Raw genomic sequence first — 23,976 nt, 5'->3', positions numbered from 1 at the left:
GGACACCAGAAATGGGCTTCACACATTGTACCCATGTCGGGATTCGAACCCGGGTCTTCGGCGTGACGAGCGACCGCTTTAACCACTAGGCTACCCGACCGCCCCGATGTCAGAGGAAAGGAAGGTAGCTAAAGTAGCACCCTGACGCCTCCCTAGGCATTAGCAGCGGCCGCTAACAGGGTAAAGGTACAATGTTTATGTTACACGATGCCGTATATATGGTCCGTGTCTACCAGTACCGCTAAATACATAAGGCTATGTTTAGATACGAGGGGATATCAAAAAGTTTTGAGCCTCACACAGCCTGTTTGGCAGATTGACCCTCTAGGACAAGGAACTTTATCACCGCTCTGTACTCAGATTTGTCCATTTTGCGAATTCACTAGGGGTAGGTCTCTTCCACGAAGTGTTGTGACAAAATAATTGCAGCCAGCAATATGTTTCTACATAGCATCAGTAGCTAAGACATTCATGTACATCAGGTGTAGCGCATTGTACCATTCGACCAGGAATACTGTGTGAGGCTCAACACTTTTTGATATCCCCTCGTATTTCGATTTGGGCTTCCAGCTGAGAAAAACCCAGTGTCACCCGAGTCAGCCCGGAGGTGACTGTGTCACATACGTCAGACAGAACACGGCAGTGTCACAGTTGTCAGACAGAACATGGCAGTGTCACAGTAGACAGACAGAACATGGCAGTGTCACAGTTGTCAGCCCGGAGGTGACTGTGTCACATAAGTCAGACAGAACATGGCAGTGTCACAGTTGTCAGACAGAACATGGCTGTGTCACAGTTGTCAGACAGAACATGGCTGTGTCACAGTTGTCAGACAGAACATGGCTGTGTCACAGTTGTCAGACAGAACATGGCAGTGTCACAGTTGTCAGACAGAACATGGCAGTGTCACAGTTGTCAGACAGGACATGGCTGTGTCACATAGGTCAGACAGAACACGGCTGTGTCACAGTTGTCAGACAGAACATGACTGTGTCACAGTTGTCAGACAGAACATGGCTGTGTCACATAGGTCAGACAGAACATGGCTGTGTCACAGTTGTCAGACAGAACATGACTGTGTCACAGTTGTCAGACAGAACATGGCAGTGTCACAGTAGACGGACAGAACATGGCTGTGTCACAGTAGACAGACAGAACATGGCTGTGTCACAGTAGACAGACAGAACATGGCTGTGTCACAGTAGACAGACAGAATATGGCTGTGTCACAGTAGACAGACAGAACATGGCTGTGTCACAGTAGACAGATAGAACATGGCTGTGTCACAGGAGACAGACAGAACATGGCTGTGTCACAGTAGACAGATAGAACATGGCTGTGTCACAGTAGACAGACAGAATATGGCTGTGTCACAGTAGACAGACAGAACATGGCTGTGTCACAGTAGACAGATAGAACATGGCTGTGTCACAGGAGACAGACAGAACATGGCTGTGTCACAGTAGACAGATAGAACATGGCTGTGTCACAGTAGACAGACAGAACATGGCTGTGTCACAGTAGACAGACAGAACATGGCTGTGTCACAGTAGACAGACAGAACATGGCTATGTCACAGTGGACAGACAGAACATGGCTGTGTCACAGTAGACAGATAGAACATGGCTGTGTCACATTAGTCAGACACTCCCTGACGCTCCAGTCAGACAACTAGACACTCTCACATTACGCAGACAGGCGAAGACAGCTTCAGTCAGATAGCACGCACTGTGACACTCTATTCTGAGGATATTCTGCGCACTGTAACTATCTGGTAAGGAATGAAATCCTCTTCTCGCTCCGAGTTGTAAGGCAGTAAAAGACCTCAAATAGATCATCAAAAAATATGTTACCGTTGACACTACAATTTCTACAGCACCTGACACTATAACTCATTACATCCACTACATCATCTGACACTATAACTCATTACATTCACTATAGCATCTGACACTATAACTCATTACATTCACCACAGCATCTGACACTATAACTCATAACATTCACCACAGCATCTGACGCTATAACTCATTACATTCACCACATCATCTGACACTATAACTCATTACATTCACTATAGCATCTGGCACTATAACTCATTACATTCACCACAGCACCTGACACTATAACTCATTACATCTACTACAGCACCTGACACTATAACTCATTACATTCAATACAGTACCTGACATTATTACTCATTACATTCACTGTAGAACCTGACTCTATAACCAATTACATTCAGATGCCTTACACGAGGATTTACTGCTAAAGGACCGACTCGGTTTCAAGAGGCGTTATCAGTTAAGGGTTAAAGAAGTGTATTTCGGTTATTTTGAATATGTCTGAAAATTCAAGTGCCTGATTTTGTCTGAAACTTGCATGTAATTGAAATAGAATCTGTATGATGAACGCTCCACGGAATTAAACAATACCCATAACGTAACCGTTTCTCTAGACATAATGACATTGGAACTCTCATTATAAAGGAAAAAAAAATTTCCGAAAGAAATCATTTAAAACATGAAACGGCGGAGTGCGTTCGAACTTTCGTAAAATTTAAGTCCAATCGGGTCATGTTTTTAGAGCCTTTATGACCGATTCTAATGGTAAATAATTCTTTAAACATATTTGAACGCACACTTCTCCGACAACACTTAGCACTGCATGCATAGAAAGTTTAAACTGTGCGAGGCTTGATGGGAGTTAATGTTGTGCAGCCCAACAATCTTAATCTCCTTATACGAAGTTCAATTTGCAAAACGCAATCACGTAACCTTACTCAAAGACTTCTTGTGCTTCCTTCTATCGCAGAATCACCGCCATTTAGCTTTAATCGAAAGAAAACATACAATGAACGTAAAGCTATTTCAATTGACATTAGCGGCCCTTGCACATAAAACCTATCCTTAAATGAGTTGATCACGGGACCACGAACCGTCTCGTGATCAGAAGCGCGAGGCGTCGTCCATCGACTCCAGGTTGAAAAGTTCAGGTTTTCCGTTGCTCTGGTTTGACCTGAATCAAAAGTTTATTTGTTGAAAGCAGTTACCGTGTTGTGAGTCATTCCGGGGCAGTCCGTTTGGGACACTGACAAAAGATATCATTACTGGTAAAAGTGTTTTATAAATAATATGATTACACAAACCCTTTACCCTCTTATTCTCTTGTTAACCTCAGTTAATGTAGGTATTTAAAATGTCTTCTAGGAATAACAACTGTAATTGATATATTAGAAATTCAGAATCCAAAGTCGATGTATTTCCATAAACTAAACACTGGAAAGGTCCCGTTCTCTATTTTTAGTATGTCAGTTAACTACACTGATTTCAAGAAGAGTTGTGATGAATGTAAGGTCTTCCCTACATCGGGAGTCGTACCGTCGACTCTGCTTTTAGCAGAAATTTCTCATGAATATGGAAAGGGTTTTGTGGCATTTATATATGGAAGACATAAAATCATAAAATTGCGATATCATGGCTACGTTTTGATGTTATATGATATATCATACTTCATAATCTTTGTATTTTGCACGACATGGTGAATAAGAAGCTGTAACGTAACAGAGGAATCACAAATTGACAGTCCTAATACATTGGTGGATATTATCAATTCAATTCCATTATTATTCACATGGGGCACGGGTGCCCAGTCGTCCAACGCGCCACAATTGGCTAAGTTCCGTTTCTTGGGCATGACAGAAACCAATGATCGTTGGTTATCATCCCCGTTGCCCCAATTATGTTTCTAGGTTTGTCAGCACAATGCCCGTGCTCATGGGTTGCACTGAAGTGGTAAACGGCTGAGACGTGCATCACTTGGGCTTTCCTCATTAAGATGACACTCCGCAATATAGCTGGAATACTGTTAAAAGCGGCGTTAAACCAAACTCACTCACTCTCTTTAATCCCAAATCACAACCGACGGTGGTACAAGAGCATGTGTTTATAACAATATCAACACAATAAATAACATGATCACAATGGCGTTTATTTTTTTATACTTAGTTCTAATACTTCGATATACAATTGCAATAAATTTAGACAGTTTTAACATTGAAACATTTCCAGAACACAAGTGTTTCTTGTATTTATACAGGCTAGGCCATTCATAAGAACCAGATGGAATATATTTAGATCCAGAATTTACAAAGCCATTATGTTTGAATAGGTAGTGGAAGTTGTCTGCAATAGCATCAACTGACGAATCACAGGGAGGTAAAGTCCTTTATGAATTATACGTAACCCCCGAATGATACTTTTGAATAAATTGAAATGCAGAGAAACTCCTTTAATACGGCCCTTAGTGGTGGTGAAATGGGGTTTTACGTCGCGTTTATATTAAAAAGATTCTGACCTTTTGGGTCGGAATCCTTTCTGACGACATTGTTAGGAGCATTGTCATATGGTTAAAGGTCAACGGACAAAGGTCTATTCTCGGGAAATAATTCGGAACTTATCATCCGGAAACAATACCGTCCGGATTAAAGGGGCTTCACTTACGTCTGTGTCTAAAGATACATGCATTTCTGCTATAAGAAACGGATAATAGTCCCAATGGAAGAAAAACTATTAAAAACCGACCTGTACGATCTCACTAATCCCCCACGTCACCGGGTGTTTACTGTAGAAGGATTCGTTTAGATAATTTGAAAACACATTCACTGTCGATGTACGAATACAACGAAACATCATTTTATGATAGACATGTAGAGGACAATTTCAAATTTGACGCATCAGTGACAAAAATGATGTCCGATGTAATTCCCTATATTTACCATACGTTCCCGTGTTCATTAAGGTGAACAATTGACTTGCCTTTACATGTGTTTGTGACGACTACCATCGGCGGGACAGGATACGCTTACCTTTACGCGAACACTTGGTATTATCACTTCCCCAGATAAATGGGAACTGGTTCCATGTATATACTAAGTATTTGCCTTTTGGTCTTAATTACTATACGACGCATGGCACCAAACTCTTACAGTAACCTTCCGAGCTTACATGATTACATATGTCAGACTTCTCGTGCATTGAGTGCTTACGTAGTGCACATATGCAAACGATAGATTCCTCGTGAATAGAGTGCAGGTTTTCGGGTCCATCTATGATTTTCTGGTTGGTTTACATGCCCCCATCAGATGGGCGGTCGCTTCTGGTAGAGCTGGACGTGCTTGCAATTTTCTCTGATGTGAAAACTGATATGATCCATTCATATAATTTTCACCTCTATTTCGCCTTTTTATGCGCAATAGAATCTGTTTTGATGAATAATCGAGACTGGTGTTCTCTGGCTTTGAGGTTTTATAATTACTGATTAATGGAATATTTTTGTATTGAAGAATTGCGTGAATTATGACATATAGCTGTTCGCAATGCAACATGAGACATAAGATACCAAGTCTACGATATATCAATTGTAAATTGTGGATGTCTGCCATTTATCCCCATGATAAATACATGTACCACACAATAGCCACGACCGAAAGGTTGCTAATATAGCGATTTAAACGTAGTTTTGGTTATATAAGAATTATGGCACCTTCAGTGATGTTTCCTCAATGAACTCACCAATCGTTGAATAGGCATTGTGCAGTGTTAGGATTACATGAAAATCCATCGACTATCACCATAACCAGAAGCCGTACATAACGAAATAATGTTACTCTGCTCGCGTGCAGAACCCCGTCAACTTCAAATCGATCGATATACATGTACATTTAGAAGCATTGAGTCCATATACCTATAATTCACCTGATGAAGGAGTAAGCATATTCTCCGAAACGTTGTGTTCCTCAAAATAAAGAAGTCGACATCCATAAATTCTCTTCCTCATATAGCTATGGTCTTGAACTTCGCTTATTTCGAAAGACGAATAAGTCGACATATGGTCGATGATCTATAGGAATTCTAGTATCTGAAATTTCATTGTAGAATAGAGGCGAATCATTCCGCCAATGCAAACGAAAAAGAAGATGAGAGAATAATATTTGTTCACCTCAGTACTAATTTGATTTCTTTTTGTTTGTCCCTAAGGTACGCAAACCAGACGGAGTTAATCTTTTGTATCACTCATGAATATATTTGTCTGATGACTTGTGTTATAATAAACTAGTAAACAAAACTGAGACAGCGCATTCCTAGTATAATCCAGTATGCTGGTCCTACTTGATCATGAGTTCGTGACGGAGTGCTTCTCTCACAGAATTCGACAAGGGGTATTTTGTGTTTTACATAAGTAGAGTGTCTCCTTCCCATCAACTAGGAAGGATACGTCACAATTAGGCACAAGGGCGACTCATCTTTACTGGGGTAAAAGTAGACATTTCTTGGCTCTGTTCCGTTTTAAGTGTGGTTTGACACTAAAAACCCAATACATATGCATGTAGGCGTACGTATCCAGTATTCAAAATAACCGTCGTCATGGAAACACATTTATTGAGAAAATAACATGATGAAGATTGCATTACATGACTTGGTTCTTTCGATATAACGGCTTAGTTTGTAATCTAAAAGAATTCACAATTCCAGATCGCAACAAGTATATCCAAGTCAAACATTTATGGTTAATGAACTTTGGATTTGGGATATGCATTGTCAAGGATAATTAATGATTACATATTGAAATATGTTTACTATTTTCTGTAGATATTAAAACTCTTATTATTTTAACATTAATTCTGTACCTTCGCAACATTAACGTCAAGCAACACTCAAAAGCTTCTCAAAATGAAAATGAGCCAGAACCATTTATGAGACAAACACTAGCGCTTTTAAAGGGCAGAACCCATCACCTGTCTCTGAGCACTTCACACGAGCTTTTCGGGGTTTTAGGATTTATGCAGTTATACACACTTGTCACGGAGGAGGGTAAACAAACAGGGCCTGAAATTGTTTACATGTTGGGATTCGACGCCGGTCATAAGCGTGATTAGATAACTCTTGAACTGCTAGGATTTTTTTCTGGCGCTTTTATGAACACCGTGCCAAAGATATACTTGCATCACTACTCAAACTGGTATGTGATAAATGCATAAATGTATTGATGGTTTGTTACGAGTATATTTTTATAAAAATATACAATTTCTACACGTGTTATAGTCATTTGTATACACATTCGTAATCTAACGTTTTCTTCATGAGCTTACTGATCCGTCAAAAAGCACATGAAAACAAAAACACAAAAACACTCACTTGATTACACACTCAACTTACCTTATACAACGATTAGATCGTGGTGGTAATTCAGTTGGTCTCTAAACGATGCGGAGCTCCGCTGGACATTGGTCTGACCTTCCCCAACGCCTGGCTCTATAATTACCACATCCTTCTAGCGTGGAATCACTGTGTATGTAGGTGTTCGCGTAATACTTCAATTACCGACACTGACGACTAGTTAGCTGGATTTGCGGAGTCCCACTGGTGTTGTCTTGCAATCTGCAAAACATCATCTGAGAAGTGCTGAAACACTGTCACGACGAAACAGTTTCGGCCAACATACCGAGACATCGAAGCCATAAACAAGTGCCTCTCTTCCGAGTGACTAGTCTCTTTTTACAGGAGAATAGGTTTGTCCATTATAACGGCAGCAACATGTGATAACTAAGAGGATACTTGAAAGGAATTGGACTTTAAACCATCTCTGCCCGCTTAACGTTGGGGATATGTCAGAAGCATGATAGGCCATGTGTCGAATTAGCGGATTATTGCTGAATCGCATGCCCAAATAGATGGCCGTTTTTATCACAGGGAATTAAAAAGGGACCAACTGATGTCGGGAAAGAAGACATTGATGTTATTGATCTTGTTCGGTCCTGAGACTACTGAAATTACAAAAAAATCCGTGTTGATGCCCGGAGATCAATGGAACAGTTCTTCGTGTCTTAGAGAAAAACGATTACGTTAAACGATATTCCAATCAATTATCATATGGCTTTGGCTCTGAAATGTTGACAATACTAAGTAAAGTCCTGGGAATAAATATTTTGCCTTGTCATTAAACATGGTTAAACAGTTTCTGCTTTTTAATCATGCTCTAAACGTGTATTTAGAACTGTAACGACATTGCATAGCATGGGTTTACACTTCAGTTTTGTTTTAAGGGTTAAATGATGAATCGTTTGAACATTGTTTTCTCAATTGAACTTAACTCAAAATAGGCGCCAACACCACTAGTTGGCCCTGTGATCATACATTCAATGTAAAGTATAAAAAAAAATTAGTATTAAAATATAATTTTGATTGATGTCTTTATATCACTAGAGAAATATCAAAACAAGCAGGCTACCTTGTATCAGGCAACGGTAACTGGCCACGTAAATGTAGGTTACCGAGTATCAGTCAAAGTTAACTGGCCACGTAAATGTAGGTTACCGAGTATCAGTCAAGGTTAACTGGCCACGTAAATGTAGCTTACCGAGTATCAGTCAAGGTTAACTGGCCACGTAAATGTAGCTTACCGAGTATCAGTCAAGGTTAACTGGCCACGTAAATGTAGGTTAGCTGGTATCAGTCAACGGTAACTGGCCAGTACATGTAGGCTATCCAGTATCAGTTAACTGTACATATAGGCTCACATTACAAAAGACGTCCTCGTGTTTTGATACGTTTTAGCATGACTGCCAAAAGCAGAGTCGAATGTACGACTGCGACTATATCATCAGCACATGTTTAAGAATCACTATCAAATAGTGATGCTACCAGGTGTTCGAGTGTGTCCTTCCCCACCGGTGGCACTTGTCACTAACACATGCAAAGGCATGCCAATATTTTCCTTGAAAAAAGCACGGGAACATATGGTACAAGTCAAAATAGGGACATCATGTCGGACATCATGTGATGACAGTTTCCGGTTGAAGGGGACAGTCTGGCTCGAGTCAACTGTCAGTCCAAGCAAGATTGAAGTCATCAAGAAAACCTCTCTGTTTTAACTGCAACCCCGCAGTATATCAGTCTATCCCATTTCGATTACCTTAATTACACAGTGACACGTCAGCGATAACTACACGATCTTACGTTATAGAATGAGTGTCTTGGGGCGTTTAGGAAGAAAGGATAACAGTATTGGATACCTTCATCACTCGTGAAAAACTCACGTGTCATCATCGAACATAATCAAATCTGGTTTCCGAATCTGTGTGTCATTTGAGTTAGACAAAGCTTATGTTTTTGATGCAACGGTAGTCGATTGCACGTACACAGTGATTCCAGTTATTTCGACAGCAAAGACAGATACTGTGGAATTTAAATTATCTTTGTTCTTTATACCGGTACGAATAGGGAATTCCGTAATGATGAACCTTGGTTAACTGGATTCTTTTTATCCAGTTGTTGGTAAATGTGATTACAAAGGTACCAGTTACCAATGAATGATCTGGGAGAATATCGGGACGTTTTATTGTTATATAGTGAAACCCGAACCCCGCTATTCCGGAAAGCCTCGCATACCGAACACGTAATTAGGAACATCAATACATGATTAAAGGCATTATGTTAGTACGAAGTCGTGTTTTGTTTATGCGGAACTTTGTTTTTTCAGACGGTATTAATTCTATGGCAAGGTATTTTCCATAAAAATGCGTGAAAAGCTCGCACTCCTCGAATACATCAGAAATTAATTCACCGTTTTAACCTTAAAAATACATTTCGGTCTACCTATTGAAAATGAAAAAATGTCAGGTTTTAATTATTGTAAGTTTTTCAGTAGGTAGAGAGGAGGATACATTGCCCCGTTTTAGTGAGTCATCTGACTCACGTATCTACATCTGGCATCAGGGATGTACACACAGTTCCACTGATCAAACTTCAGTTTAATTGCAGCAATATTCTACATGTGGCTCATCGCTTATAACGATTAAAAAATGATTTTTATAAAATGATCACATATCATTTGCTTCCGAATATCTTGGGATAATATTTCATACGAAGTTTTATAAATATAAGTATGTGGTTTCTTACATTAGTTTTCTGGTTTTAGTTCAAACGGTTGTTACTAAGGTTCAGAATCTCAGACAACATGAGTAAAGACAACATTTCTTTAACAATCAATACCAATAGTCTTGCGTTGTCAGCACCAATACCCATGTTCATGGGTTTCACAAAAGCCTTCGACCTGTGCATGATGTCCCCCCGACACAGACACACAGTGAAATAACGTTAACCCCAGTGAATAACCAGTCTCGATTATCCAACTGGGGAACCCAATAGGTGTAAAAGGCAAAATTGCAGTGAAAGTTATAGGAGACGTTCCCCGAATACTGTTCAAAGCGGCGTCAAAACCTACTCATTCAATCACTATCTTTAAAGAAATTGGAGATTCTGCTACGCAACCATTACTAAGTGCATGGCTTTCTGTAGGTTGCTTTTGTTTATCTTCAACAATAGGACAGCCTCCGTGGTCTAGTGGTAGAGCGTCCGCCCGAAAAGCGGAAGGTCCGGGGTTCGATTCCCGATTGCGTCATACCAAAAGACGTTAAAACTTGTTGTTATCCTGTCCGGCGCTCGGCATTAAGGGGCTTAAACAAGGACTGGTCGGCTCGGAGTCAGTATACTGTGTCTGAGTGGGGTATTCATGTTAAACTGCGGCATGGTATCTCAGTGAGCTAGCACTATAAATCGGTCCGGACTAGTACAAGCAGCCACACAAACACACACAAGTACATGCACGTCGCTATATAAGTGCAATAATCTTGGACGCGACGTTAAACACCATTTCACCTCACCTCACCTATCTTCAACAATTCCTCATTTGAATGTTGTAAATGAAGTCTAAATGGCATCATGAGAGTAAAAGTGGACAAAAGTAATGGAACTGAATGCACAGGCCGATGTTCGTATTGCTATAAATTTTGATAGTTTAACAGTCAACATCGTCTTCGCAACCTCGACATCCTTTTATAATAATTTAATCCAGGTTAATCTAGATAGTCTCAAACGCTGGTCACTTCCTTGTCTTTAAATATTTATAAATACCATGTACTGTCATAATGATTGTGATTGCATTATTAGGAATATCAGTTATAATCTAACGTGTCTATTGCAGGGCTGTCGGGTAGCCTAGTGGTTAAGCATTCGCACGTCACGCCGAGGACCCGGGTTCGATTCCTGACATGGGTACAATCTGTGAAGGCCATTTCTGGTGTCCCCCCCCCCCCCCCCCCCCCCCTTGATATTGCTGGATTATTGCTAAAAGCGGCACAAAACCATACTCACTCACTCACTCTAGTGCAGCTCTCTGTTTCCTTCATAACTTTCCTGAGGTTTTCCTGTATGTTCTATGTTTGGAATTAAATCAAAATCCAGAACGGACTCGGATGGTGTACATCTTCATCACATGAATTACCTTCGGCTATTCGAATGATGAAACCGTCATCTGCCACCCAGTCTTCACAGCTTGCTGCTGTGTCTACGGCTCCAAGGCGTTCAAGTAATGGTATCATTTGAAACTCTAAAGCATCATGTCTACCAAAGTACCAAACTGCTTATCGATCTCCGGCTTTTTACGTTAGATTTAAATAGCCTGCGACCAAAGTTAAGAGCGCTAACGTTGTCCTTGAATGTGCTGTCCTTAGAAACCAAGGGCCGGTGTCTTAACCCATGTGACAATACATATATTCCGGAATTGCTATTGTTGGTGAGGTGTATAACGACACCCCGAGCAGCAGCAGGTATTGGAATACGATGTCTGAAGGTATTTCAGTGCTGCGGCATTACATGAAAGACGAGAGACTGGTATTTAGGCTCTGGGTTGTCCTTTGGCGTGTTTACATCGTCCAAAATGGTTAATAATGGTCAAATAGCCATTCCCGTCCACTGATTTAACAACCTGAACTAGAGTGAGTGAGTTAAGATTTATAGTCACATCGGCAGTATTTCAGCCATATCGTGACTAAATCTGAACTAGAAAGAGAGCTGATGTGAAAAGAGGCATGACTTTATCTCAAGAACTATTCCAGCAACTTCAGCTTTTGGTGTCTGCATTTCACAACTTTTGATGTACAATCGAGCATGCTCTTTCGCAGAAGAAGCACGGTATGACTTTGATTGGGGTTACATAAGGTTGTTTGACGGGGGTTACACCATTCAAGGCCTTAGTAAGGCTTTCAAAATGTGTATCGTAGACTTGATGAGGACAATTACAAATTTGAAGCATCAGTGACCTATGCAATTTCCAATTTTGACCATTTGTTCCCGTGTTTTTTCGGCTGAACAATTAACTTTCCTTTGCATTTGTTTGTGTGGTTGGGACGGGCTCCAGCGATGGGGCAGGATATATATACTACAGAGACAATGTCAGCCTAGTAGTAAACGGTTCGCTGGATAGGACGAAGACGCGGTTTGAATCCCCTCATGCAGTGGCGATATCGATAAGGTAATTCCTGGTGCTTCCCGTGTGATATAGTTGTATAAAGGACAGGCATTTTAACCAATATAGCATTCCCCCAAAAAATTATATATTAAGGGAAGCTATTCTTGCAATCTGTGACATGGCTACATGGGAATTATACTGTATTGCGATAAGAAAAAAATATTTTAGACTGACGGTCAAATGAAAGCAAACACTTGGAAAAAAATACAAATTTTATCAAATTGTAACATACGCTGAAAACAGTCACTGAAACCCTGCAGACTTAAGGTCCAAAAGACAAGCAGTATACCCGTATCAAATACATCACCATCGAATAACCATTTCTTGTTTGTTTCATTTTTAGCAACATTCAAACATGGATGAAATCTCCCTTTCGCCCGGCAGATCCATTTTGACTGAATTTTATTGTCTTTGGTTAAACGATGTAACACACGATGTGAGCTCTTTGTAGTTGCTTAGCGTTATAATTCCACAGATGCTTCAAATAATTTTTACCAAATTTATATTTAGCCACCGTAAAATAAATATCAGTATATACTCTCTTTTTCCCGACAGTAACTTAAGACTTAAATTTAAACTCGAGGGTTCTGTTATAGAATTATATTTAGTTTTCATTTAAAAGAACCTTATTTAGAGGACTATATGTTAGTCCACCAGACATCCTTCGTTCTTGGTCATGTTCGTGTTGTCGTGACCACGTGGAAGCACGTGGAAGCCTGGTTGTCGTTGTCCCAGGAGGCCGATGGCGAGCTGGGGAGCTGCTGGCGATATGTGGATTGAGACAAAGTGTTTCTTGTTTTCATTTGTTTTCATTTAACGGGTAACTGACCTCGCTCCAGACGCTCTTTTGTCAAATGTTCCCTTCTTATGGCCCCATTACAGTACGATCGATGTCCTGCCCCTTGGCTATTTGCAGAAAGAGGTAAAAGTGCAATTGAAATGCATTTCATGATCGCTTTATCAATTACTGATGCTATTTTGGTTTTCATATTTGTGTATGTGACGCAGTAAATGGAACTGGATTCAAACGTAATTGCAGGGGAATATATTCCAGGTAGTTGACACGTTAAAGACATGGTACGGACATGGTTCTGACGTGTTTCTGACGCGTTACTGACATGTTACGGACATGGTTCTGACGTGTTTCTGACGCGTTAAAGACATGGTACGGACATGGTTCTGACGTGTTTCTGACACGTTACACACATGTAACGGACATGGTTCTGACGTGTTTCTGACACGTTACACACATGTTACGGACATGGTTCTGACGTGTTTCTAACGCTCTACAGACATGGTTCTGACGTGTTTCTGACATGTTATACACATGTTACGGACATGGTTCTGACGTGTTTCTGACATGTTATACACATGTTACGGACATGGTTCTGACGTGTTTCTGACATGTTATACACATGTTACGGACATGGTTCTGACGTGTTTCTGACACGTTACAGACATGGTTCTGACGTGTTTCTGACACGTTACACACATGTTACGGACATGATTCTGACGTGTTTCTAACGCTCTACAGACATGGTACGGACATGGTTCTGACGTGTTTCTGACGCGTTACTGACATGTTATGGACATGGTTCTGACGTGTTTCTGTCACGTTACAGACATGTTACTGACATGGTTCTTACGTGTTTCTGACACGTTACAGACATGGTTCTGACGTGTTTCTGACACGTTACAGACATGTTACGGACATGGTTCTTACGTGTTTATGACACGTTACAGACATGGTTCTGACGTGTTTCTGACACGTTACAGACATGGTTCTGACGTGTTTCTGACACGTTACAGACATGGTTCTGACGTGTTTCTGACACGTTACACACATGTTACGGACATTATTCTGACGTGTTTCTGACGCGCTACAGACATGTTACGGATATGGTTCTGATGTGTTTCTGACACGTTACAGACATGGTACGGACATGGTTCTGACGTGTTTCTGACACGTTACAGACATGGTTCTGACGTGTTTCTGACGCGTTACTGACATGTAACATCCACCTTTCTGACATACCTCTGACTTCTAACATAGTTCTGTCTCTGTAATCTTACTGATTTGTTCTGTCACGTTTTACACCATGTACATGTACAGGGACTTAAAATGCCACTACTACGCTATGCATTTGTTAGGTATGCAACTGGTATGCAGTGCAAATTACTCTGAACTGGTTCATGATAATATAAATAAAGAATGAAAAGGTTTCTTTGTTTGTATCATTGTCTTACTAAATGTGTCTTTCGTATTGTACAAACTACTCGATACGTCGTGGGAACATCGCTACACACACTGTACATTTACTGAGAACATAACAAATATACCACGGACTGTAATGGATCTTTGATTGGGATATCCGTCATTCATCGTGTATTATTACATCGATGGTATTATTAGTTAGTCTATGTTTTATTACTGAACCACAATCAGACATCATTTAGTGGTATTAAATTTCAAATTGCCAAACTAATGACACGCTTTTAGCAGGGATTTCGTTAAAAATAGAAACGTTTTGGTCGCTTTTATTAAATTATTTTGAGGGTCTTAGATCAAAGCAGTTAGTTGGCAAAATAATGAAAAACACCTGGTGCAGAATACATGGTTGCTCGAGACTTGCAGTTATTCGCTTTCAACGCGTGGTTGAGTTGCTGGTGTCTGCAAACTATGCCTTTGGAGATATAACTATGCCTCACAATTCTATCCATAAGTTCTCTTCCATAGGAGGGGGCACGGGTGGCCCAGTCGTCTAAGGCGCCGCGATTCGCTGTGCAGAGTTGCGTCCCTTGGGCACGCTAGAAACCTATGATTGTGGGTTCGAATCCCGGTTCGCCCCAATTATGTTTCTAGGTTTGTCAGCACAATACCCGTGCTCATGGGTTTCACCGAAGTGGTAAACGTCTTTGACCTGCATCACTTCGGGCTTTCCTCCCACATTAAGCTGACACGCCGTGATATAACTGGAATAATGTTAAAAGCGGCGTTAAACCCAATTCACTCACTCACTCTTCCTTAGGAATTAAGATTATTGAAAGTCAAGCGAGGCGTATCACATCAGTCATTCCAAATAGTAGAGTCTATGAACAAGACTAAATCGAAACCATCGACAGATGTCAGATGTCATTGATTTGCTCTGTCACATATATGTACAGCAGAACCTCCTTAATCCGCACCCCTTCAATCCCGAACAAACGCCTCCCAGACATTCAGGCCAGGTGAAATGGGGTTTAACGTTGCATTCAGGAGATACCCCTTATATTGAGACGTGCCTGAACACCGACCTTCCGCCTTCCGGGCAGACGCTCTGTCCACGAGGCCACGGAGGTAGTCTCCAGGCGATTACTGATGGAGACGTTTAATTTAAAACCTTGAAAAAAGCTACTAAAGTGTAATATATTCTGACTTTCCAAGGAAATTTTGGAAATGTCTAGTATGACCTTGATCTCATGTTATATGCCAACGATACCTGTTGATGGGTTGGTATGTATCATGAATTTTCCTTATGACGATCGCAAGTACCTGGTCACATCATATTATGATAAGACACAGAGGGTGCAGTTGAGAACGGATGTCACATAACTATTGTCAAGGAATAGTAACGATATACGTGTAATATACAACGCTAATGCCAGACAGCTATCAGTCTCTATCTTCAGCTGAGACAGATTCCACTGTTCGGAAAAGGCAAAATAGGGATTAAAACTGGGTTTCTCAATGGACACACATACCGTCTGTATTAACGGGGTTTTCTCACTGGACACACATACCGTTTGTATTAACGGGGCTTTCTCAATGGACACACATACCGTCTGTATTAACGGGGTTTTCTAACCGGACACACATGCAGTCTGTATTAACGGGGTTTTCTCACCGGACACACATGCCGTCTGTATTAACGGGTATTTTTTCACTGGACACACATACCGTCTGTATTAACGGGGTTTTTTCACTGGACACACATGCAGTCTGTATTAACGGGGTTTTCTTACTGGACACACATACCGTTTGTATTAACGGGTTTTTTTCACTGGACACACATGCAGTCTGTATTAACGGGGTTTTCTTACTGGACACACATACCGTTTGTATTAACGGGGTTTTCTTACTGGACACAAATACCGTCTTTATTAACGGGGTTTTCTTACTGGACACTTATACCGTCTGTATTAACGGGGTTTTCTTACTGGACACAAATACCGTCTGTATTAACGGGGTTTTCTTACTGGACACATATACCGTCTGTATTAACGGGGTTTTCTTACTGGACACAAATACCGTCTGTATTAACGGGGTTTTCTTACTGGACACTTATACCGTCTGTATTAACGGGGTTTTCTTACTGGACACAAATACCCTCTGTCTTAACGGGGTTTTCTTACTGGACACAAATACCGTCTGTATTAACGGGGTTTTCTTACTGGACACATATACCGTTTGTATTAACGGGGTTTTCTCACTGGACACAAATACCGTCTGTATTAACGGGGTTTTCTTACTGGACACATATACCGTCTGTATTAACGGGGTTTTCTTACTGGACACAAATACCGTCTGTATTAACGGGGTTTTCTTACTGGACACACATATCGTCTGTATTAACGGGGTTTTCTTACTGGACACAAATACCGTCTGTATTAACGGGGTTTTCTTACTGGACACACATATCGTCTGTATTAACGGGGTTTTCTTACTGGACACAAATACTGTCTGTATTAACGGGGTTTTCTTACTGGACACATATACCGTCTGTATTAACGGGGTTTTCTTACTGGACACATATACCGTCTGTATTAACGGGGTTTTCTTACTGGACACACATATTGTCTGTATTAACGGGGTTTTCTTACTGGACACACATATCGTCTGTATTAACGGGGTTTTCTTACTGGACACAAATACTGTCTGTATTAACGGGGTTTTCTTACTGGACACACATATCGTCTGTATTAACGGGGTTTTCTTACTGGACACATATACCGTCTGTATTAACGGGGTTTTCTTACTGGACACACATATCGTCTGTATTAACGGGGTTTTCTTACTGGACACACATATCGTCTGTATTAACGGGGTTTTCTTACTGGACACACATATCGTCTGTATTAACGGGGTTTCCTTACTGGACACAAATACCGTCTGTATTAACGGGGTTTTCTTACTGGACACAAATACCGTCTGTATTAACGGGGTTTTCTTACTGGACACAAATACCGTCTGTATTAACGGGGTTTTCTTACTGGACACACATACCGTCTGTGTTAACGGGGTTTTCTCACTGGACACACATACTGTCTGTATTAACGGGGTTTTCTTACTGGACACACATATCGTCTGTATTAACGGGGTTTTCTTACTGGACACATATACCGTCTGTATTAACGGGGTTTTCTTACTGGACACAAATACTGTCTGTATTAACGGGGTTTTCTTACTGGACACAAATACCGTCTGTATTAACGGGGTTTTCTTACTGGACACACATATCGTCTGTATTAACGGGGTTTTCTTACTGGACACATATACCGTCTGTATTAACGGGGTTTTCTTACTGGACACACATATCGTCTGTATTAACGGGGTTTTCTTACTGGAGACAAATACCGTCTGTATTAACGGGGTTTTCTTACTGGACACAAATACCGTCTGTATTAACGGGGTTTTCTTACTGGACACACATATCGTCTGTATTAACGGGGTTTTCTTACTGGACACATATACCGTCTGTATTAACGGGGTTTTCTTACTGGACACATATACCGTCTGTATTAACGGGGTTTTCTTACTGGACATACATACTGTCTTCTTACTGGACACATATTGTCTGTATTAACGGGGTTTTCTCACTGGACACACATACTGTCTGTATTAACGGGGTTTTCTCAATGGACACACATACTGTCTGTATTAACGGGGTTTTCTTACTGGACACACATACCGTCTGTGTTAACGGGGTTTTCTCACTGGACACAAATACTGTCTGTACTAACGGGGTTTTCTCACTGGACACAAATACCGTCTGTATTAACGGGGTTTTCTTACTGGACACAAATACCGTCTGTATTAACGGGGTTTTCTTACTGGACACAAATACCGTCTGTATTAACGGGGTTTTCTTACTGGATACATATACCGTCTGTATTAACGGGGTTTTCTTACTGGACACAAATACTGTCTGTATTAACGGGGTTTTCTTACTGGACACAAATACTGTCTGTATTAACGGGGTTTTCTTACTGGACACACATATCGTCTGTATTAACGGGGTTTTCTTACTGGACACATATACCGTCTGTATTAACGGGGTTTTCTTACTGGACACACATATCGTCTGTATTAACGGGGTTTTCTTACTGGACACACAAATCGTCTGTATTAACGGGGTTTTCTTACTGGACACATATACCGTCTGTATTAACGGGGTTTTCTTACTGGACACATATATCGTCTGTATTAACGGGGTTTTCTTACTGGACACACATATCGTCTGTATTAACGGGGTTTTCTTACTGGACACATATACCGTCTGTATTAACGGGGTTTTCTTACTGGACACATATACCGTCTGTATTAACGGGGTTTTCTTACTGGACACAAATACCGTTTGTATTAACGGGGTTTTCTCACCGGACACACATACTATCTGTATTGACGGGGTTTCCTCACCGGATACACATACTATCTGTGTTAACGGGGTTTCCTCACTGGACACACATACTATCTGTACTAACGGGGTTTTCTCAATGGACACACATACTGTCTCTATTAACGGGGTTTTCTCAACGGACACACATACAGTCTGTATTAACGGGGTTTTCTCACCGGACACACATACAGTCTGTGTCAACGGGGTTTTCTCACTGGACACATATTGACTGTATTAACGGGGTTTCCTGCCTGGACATATAGTACATACCGTCTGTATTAATGGTGTTTTCACATTGACAAACATACCGTCTGTATTAACGAGATTTTCTCACTGGACATAATACTGTTTCCCCGTGCACTGCTATCGCATAGTGCACAATGCTAACTGTACGGAATCGACATACGTGTAGTTTGTATAAATAGGGCGACAAAAACATTTCCATAATCAAAAGAAATCTCCTACCAAGCAAGAGTCCATTGTAGGATTTACGCGCTATTATAAGCATGTCCTTGTTAATTACCTCCAAATAGTGACAATACCCATCGGTGGCACGCATCATAAATACATGCAAAGGCAAACCAATCACCAAGACATATGGTACAAATCAAAATACGGACTTGCATCGGGATTATTTTTGTCACTGATGCAAATCTGATTATGATGATAATAAATGCTCATTTTTAGTACGTAAACGTATGTCAAAACGTTAGTTAGATACTTGTACCCCTACCACATGAAAGAGTGAGTGAGTGAGTGAGTTTGGTTTAGCGCCGCTTTTAACAATATTCCAGTTATATCACGGCGTGTCGGCATATTGTGGGAGGAAAGTGATGCAGGTCTCAGGCGTTTACCACTTCGGTGAAACCCACGTGCACGGGTATGGTGCTGACAAACCTGGAAACATAATCGGGGCGAACCGGGATTCGAACCCACAATCATAGCTTTCTTGCATAGCCAAGGGACGCAACTTAGGGGCGCCTAAGACGACTGGGCCACCCGTGCCCCCTACCACACAAAAATTAGAACTCAACAAGATGAAGGTAACAAATATGAAAACCTACAAACAATGGACACGAACGTAAAGCATACTAATGCCAGTAAAATCAAATCCCCAGTTTTTGACGAACGTGTTTTGGAGTAAACAAAGTGTAACCCCTTTGAACGTGTTTTAATAAAAAATGGATAAATACAATCCAATTAAATTGTTCTTCATGTGTGAAAAAGTGCAAAGACATTTTCTTATTTGAAACATCTGGCAGAGAAGTAATGACGTCGAAACATGAAACAAGGATATGTCCACGGATGTTTTGATCGCCAAAGTTCCCTCCTTGAGTGCGTACTAACAAATCGTTTGATCAATAAACACAGTTTATGGACGGATGTTGTCGTAACATTACCATCGTAAATGTCAGGCGATAAAATTTGCCGAACGTTAGTGATTGAATTTAGAAAATGAAATTTACCATTTCAAAGACGATATTGTAAGTAGGTTTTAAGTGATGAAATTTGGAGATGAACTCTCTCTCTCTCTCCCTCTCTCTATCTCTCTCCCCCTCTCTCTCTCCCTCTCTCTCCCCCTCTCTCTCTCCCTCTCTCTCCCCCTCTCTCTCTCCTCTATCTCCCCCTCTCTCTCCCTCTCTCTCTCTCTCCCCTCTCCCTCTCTCTCTCCCCCCCCTCTCTCTCTCTCCCCTCTCTCTCTCTCCCCCTCTCACTCTCCTCTCTCTCCCTCTCTCGCTCTCTCCCCCTCTCCCTCTCTCTCCCCCCCCCCCCCCCCCTCTCTCTCTCTCTCAAACACACAAAGTTCATCCATATTTCTCATCACCAATACTAGTATAATAGTAGCTAATTTCGTGGCTAATGGATCACCTTGTTCCATTGGCATTTAGGTACAACGTTTTATGACTTCAGAGCGTGTTTAATGATGCTGAATTGTCTTTAGAGATATTAAATATGATATATAGTTTCCGTATGGTATTTGAGCAAAGTATAAAGACGGGTTGAAGTCAGGAATAACACAAGGACAGTGGTATTTGATATGGTCAGCCAGTCAGATCTTTACATTGCTATTAAGTATCGGAAGTATTGGAACTTTAATATGATAATACATGCACATCATCCACGTTTCACTAACACATTTATTGTTTCGGTAATACTAGCGCTGATGTGAAGGTAATTCATCTGAGGTTTAAGCTGGGTATTCCGTGACGCAGCCTTAACGTTATTGAAGCACATATAATGCGGTTCACATAAATGAATATTATCCATTTTCGAAATCGAATCCTTTTTTCGGCGTGAAAAACGAACGCATTAAAAACTTGGCCGCCCCACAAGAGATGGAAGGGGAAACAGGAAGCGATATGAATAATTGAATATCATTGCTGATTAAGAGGTATTCATTGTTTAATATAATATATAATGAATGAATTGGGCGCGAAGGCTTCTGGCTGACTATATAAGTATCGTGCCTATCATGCAATAGATGTTACTTCTACTACCACTGCAACAACTACCACTGCAACAACTAATACCTCAGGTCTTATTTCCACTCCAATAACCAAACCCGTGAAGATCTGGGGTAGAGTAGGTCTTCAGCAACCCATGCTTGCCGTAAAAGGCGACTATGCTTGTCGTAAGAGGCGACTAACGGGATCGGGTGGTTAGGCTCGCTGCCTTGGTTGATGCATGTCATCGTATTCCAATTGCGTGGATCGATGCTCAGGATCTGAATTACTGCATTGTGTGGTCCAGACTCGATTATATACAGACCGCCGTCATATAGCTGGAATATAGCTAGGTGCGGCGTTATACAACAAACAGTTAAAGAATATGGTTGACACCACGATACTGACAATGTGACTCTTCTCATGGAATGGGGAACGTATAAGTGGCATTTCTCAAATCTTCACCCATCCTTTAGTTTTTTCTTGGACAACAATGCCAATCTCCCAACTGCCTTATAATTGATAACAAGTGCATAAAACAAACATAAAATGTTTCATAAACAATATAAGTGAAATATTCCATATGCAAGTAGTTGCGTGACATCACAGCGAGCGCCGTGTCACCACAACACACCATCAGTGCTGTTTGGTCCCAGAGTAACGTGATCCTGCTGAATGTCGGAACCTTGTTTGACACATGTCACACCACAACCACAGGGGTATTAAACCCCACACTTAAAACCATTCGGTCTCGAGAAAGATAAGATTTTGAATCCCAGAAATCAATTATAACTGAATATGCCTCGCTTGGCACAAATCGAGTGTGAAAGAGCTATCCATCGATCCACTTGTTGCCCACGATGCACGACGTCCTAAGCTACCAGAACATGCTCTACTTAGGCTGAACTAACCATCACATCATTAGGTGATCATAAAGCTATTAGGCATCTATTACCGAGGTGAGACACTGGCTCGTGTTACTGTTGCGTTCTGTCCAAAAATGACGTTCCACGATGACGCGCACGTCCGCATAGGGCTCGGGGGTGTACCGAACTCCTTGCACAGGCCCATGCCAGTGTCACCTTGAGAAACCTACAGATGGTAGTCCCATAGAACACCTTTGTATTTAACCAGGTCGCCGTGTGGACATAGGATGTGGAGTGGTTTAACGTCGTCCAAGATTATTGCACTTATACAGCGACGTGCATGCACGTGGGTGTGTGGCTGCCCGTACTAGTCCAGACTGATGCCGATTTATAGTGCTGGCTCACTGAGATACCATTCCGCAGGTTAACATGAATACCCCACTCAGACACAGTATACTGACTCCGAGCCGACCAGTCCTTGTCTTAGCCCCTTAATGCCGGGGCCCAGAACTTTCGCTCTCCTGGGGGACGCTCTTCCACGAGACCACGGAGACGGTTGGACATATGCCCCCCCCCCCCCCCCCCCCCCCATCATACAGGTGATGACAAATGGAATAACCTGCCTTTGATGATTGTCAATAACGTCATTGAGTAAATGAGTAAGTGTTGACACACTCAACTGAAGGCCATGGCCAGGTAGGGACATTGTCGCGTTGTCGCATTATCGCCCTCGCAAAAACAAGCAAAAAGAGTCAAAATTAATCAAAGCACGACAAGGCCACAGAGCGACAACGCGACAATGCGTCAACGCGACATTCTAGGATTCCATATACCTGTTCTCTGGCGAATGGGTTGTGAAACCAAATGTTAACAAGTGTTTTGTCCCTGGCATTTCTTCGAGTATGACAACCCCCTTACTCCCTGATGAGAAAAGTTGCCTCCACCGTCTGGCTAGCAAAATAATCACACTTTTATTCGAATGATACGTCCTTTTATTGTTGTGTATGTATTCTCTGTAGAGATATTTCAATCTTCCAGAAGAACCCAGATTGTTATCATTCATAATTAGGCGACGTAAACCTGTTTGGTCATGTACTAAACATGTAAATATTATAACTTATAAGAAAGTGTTTAACCACGCATGGACACCATCCTCCATAACTACATATTCCCCCGTCCCCATCTCATTACTAGGGATGACTGCGATGCAGACAGAATCTCTTATAAGTATCCAGTAATCAGTAAATCCGGGAATGTCTCATGGGAGAGACACTCTGAGATTTCAGAGTTTCGCCAGAGCGACATAGAATGTGTCTTTGATGTTCGTGTGTTTATAGATAACGTGTTTGTAGAGGACGGAGAGTGTATTGGTTTTAACGCCGCTTTGAACAATATTTCAGTTATTTCACGGCGTGTGACAATGGATTTAGTAACCATGATATCGGGTATGGTATTGACGAACCAAGTATTATAATCTGGGATTCGAACCCAGTATTATAGGATCCTGGCAAGCCCAACCCTCCACCACGTGTTTCGGCAACCACTGGGCCACCCGTGTCCAGTCACATAAGACGGAGTACATCTATCTGTCAAGTGTTCACTTTACTACTTCAGTGCAGTCACTGTATTAAGGTAGAGGTA

At 41.3% G+C, this 23,976-nt stretch overlaps 1 protein-coding gene across 1 annotated transcript in view; it reads right to left on the bottom strand.

Moving 5' to 3' along the window:
• The window catches only part of LOC124151216 (GTP-binding protein Rhes-like), a 126,163-nt gene extending 118,638 nt beyond the window's left edge, over positions 1–7,525 (bottom strand). The window contains exon 1 of the mRNA XM_046523575.2: positions 7,218–7,525. The gene's annotated coding sequence lies outside the window, so the exon portion shown is untranslated. The remainder of the gene's footprint in view (positions 1–7,217) is intronic.
• Between the last annotated feature and the right edge of the window lie 16,451 nt (positions 7,526–23,976).

Source organism: Haliotis rufescens, unplaced genomic scaffold (genome assembly GCF_023055435.1).
Source record: "Haliotis rufescens isolate VD_foot unplaced genomic scaffold, xgHalRufe1.0.p SCAF_11, whole genome shotgun sequence".
Lineage (NCBI taxonomy): Eukaryota > Metazoa > Mollusca > Gastropoda > Lepetellida > Haliotidae > Haliotis > Haliotis rufescens.
This window is presented reverse-complemented; position numbering and strand designations above follow the sequence as displayed.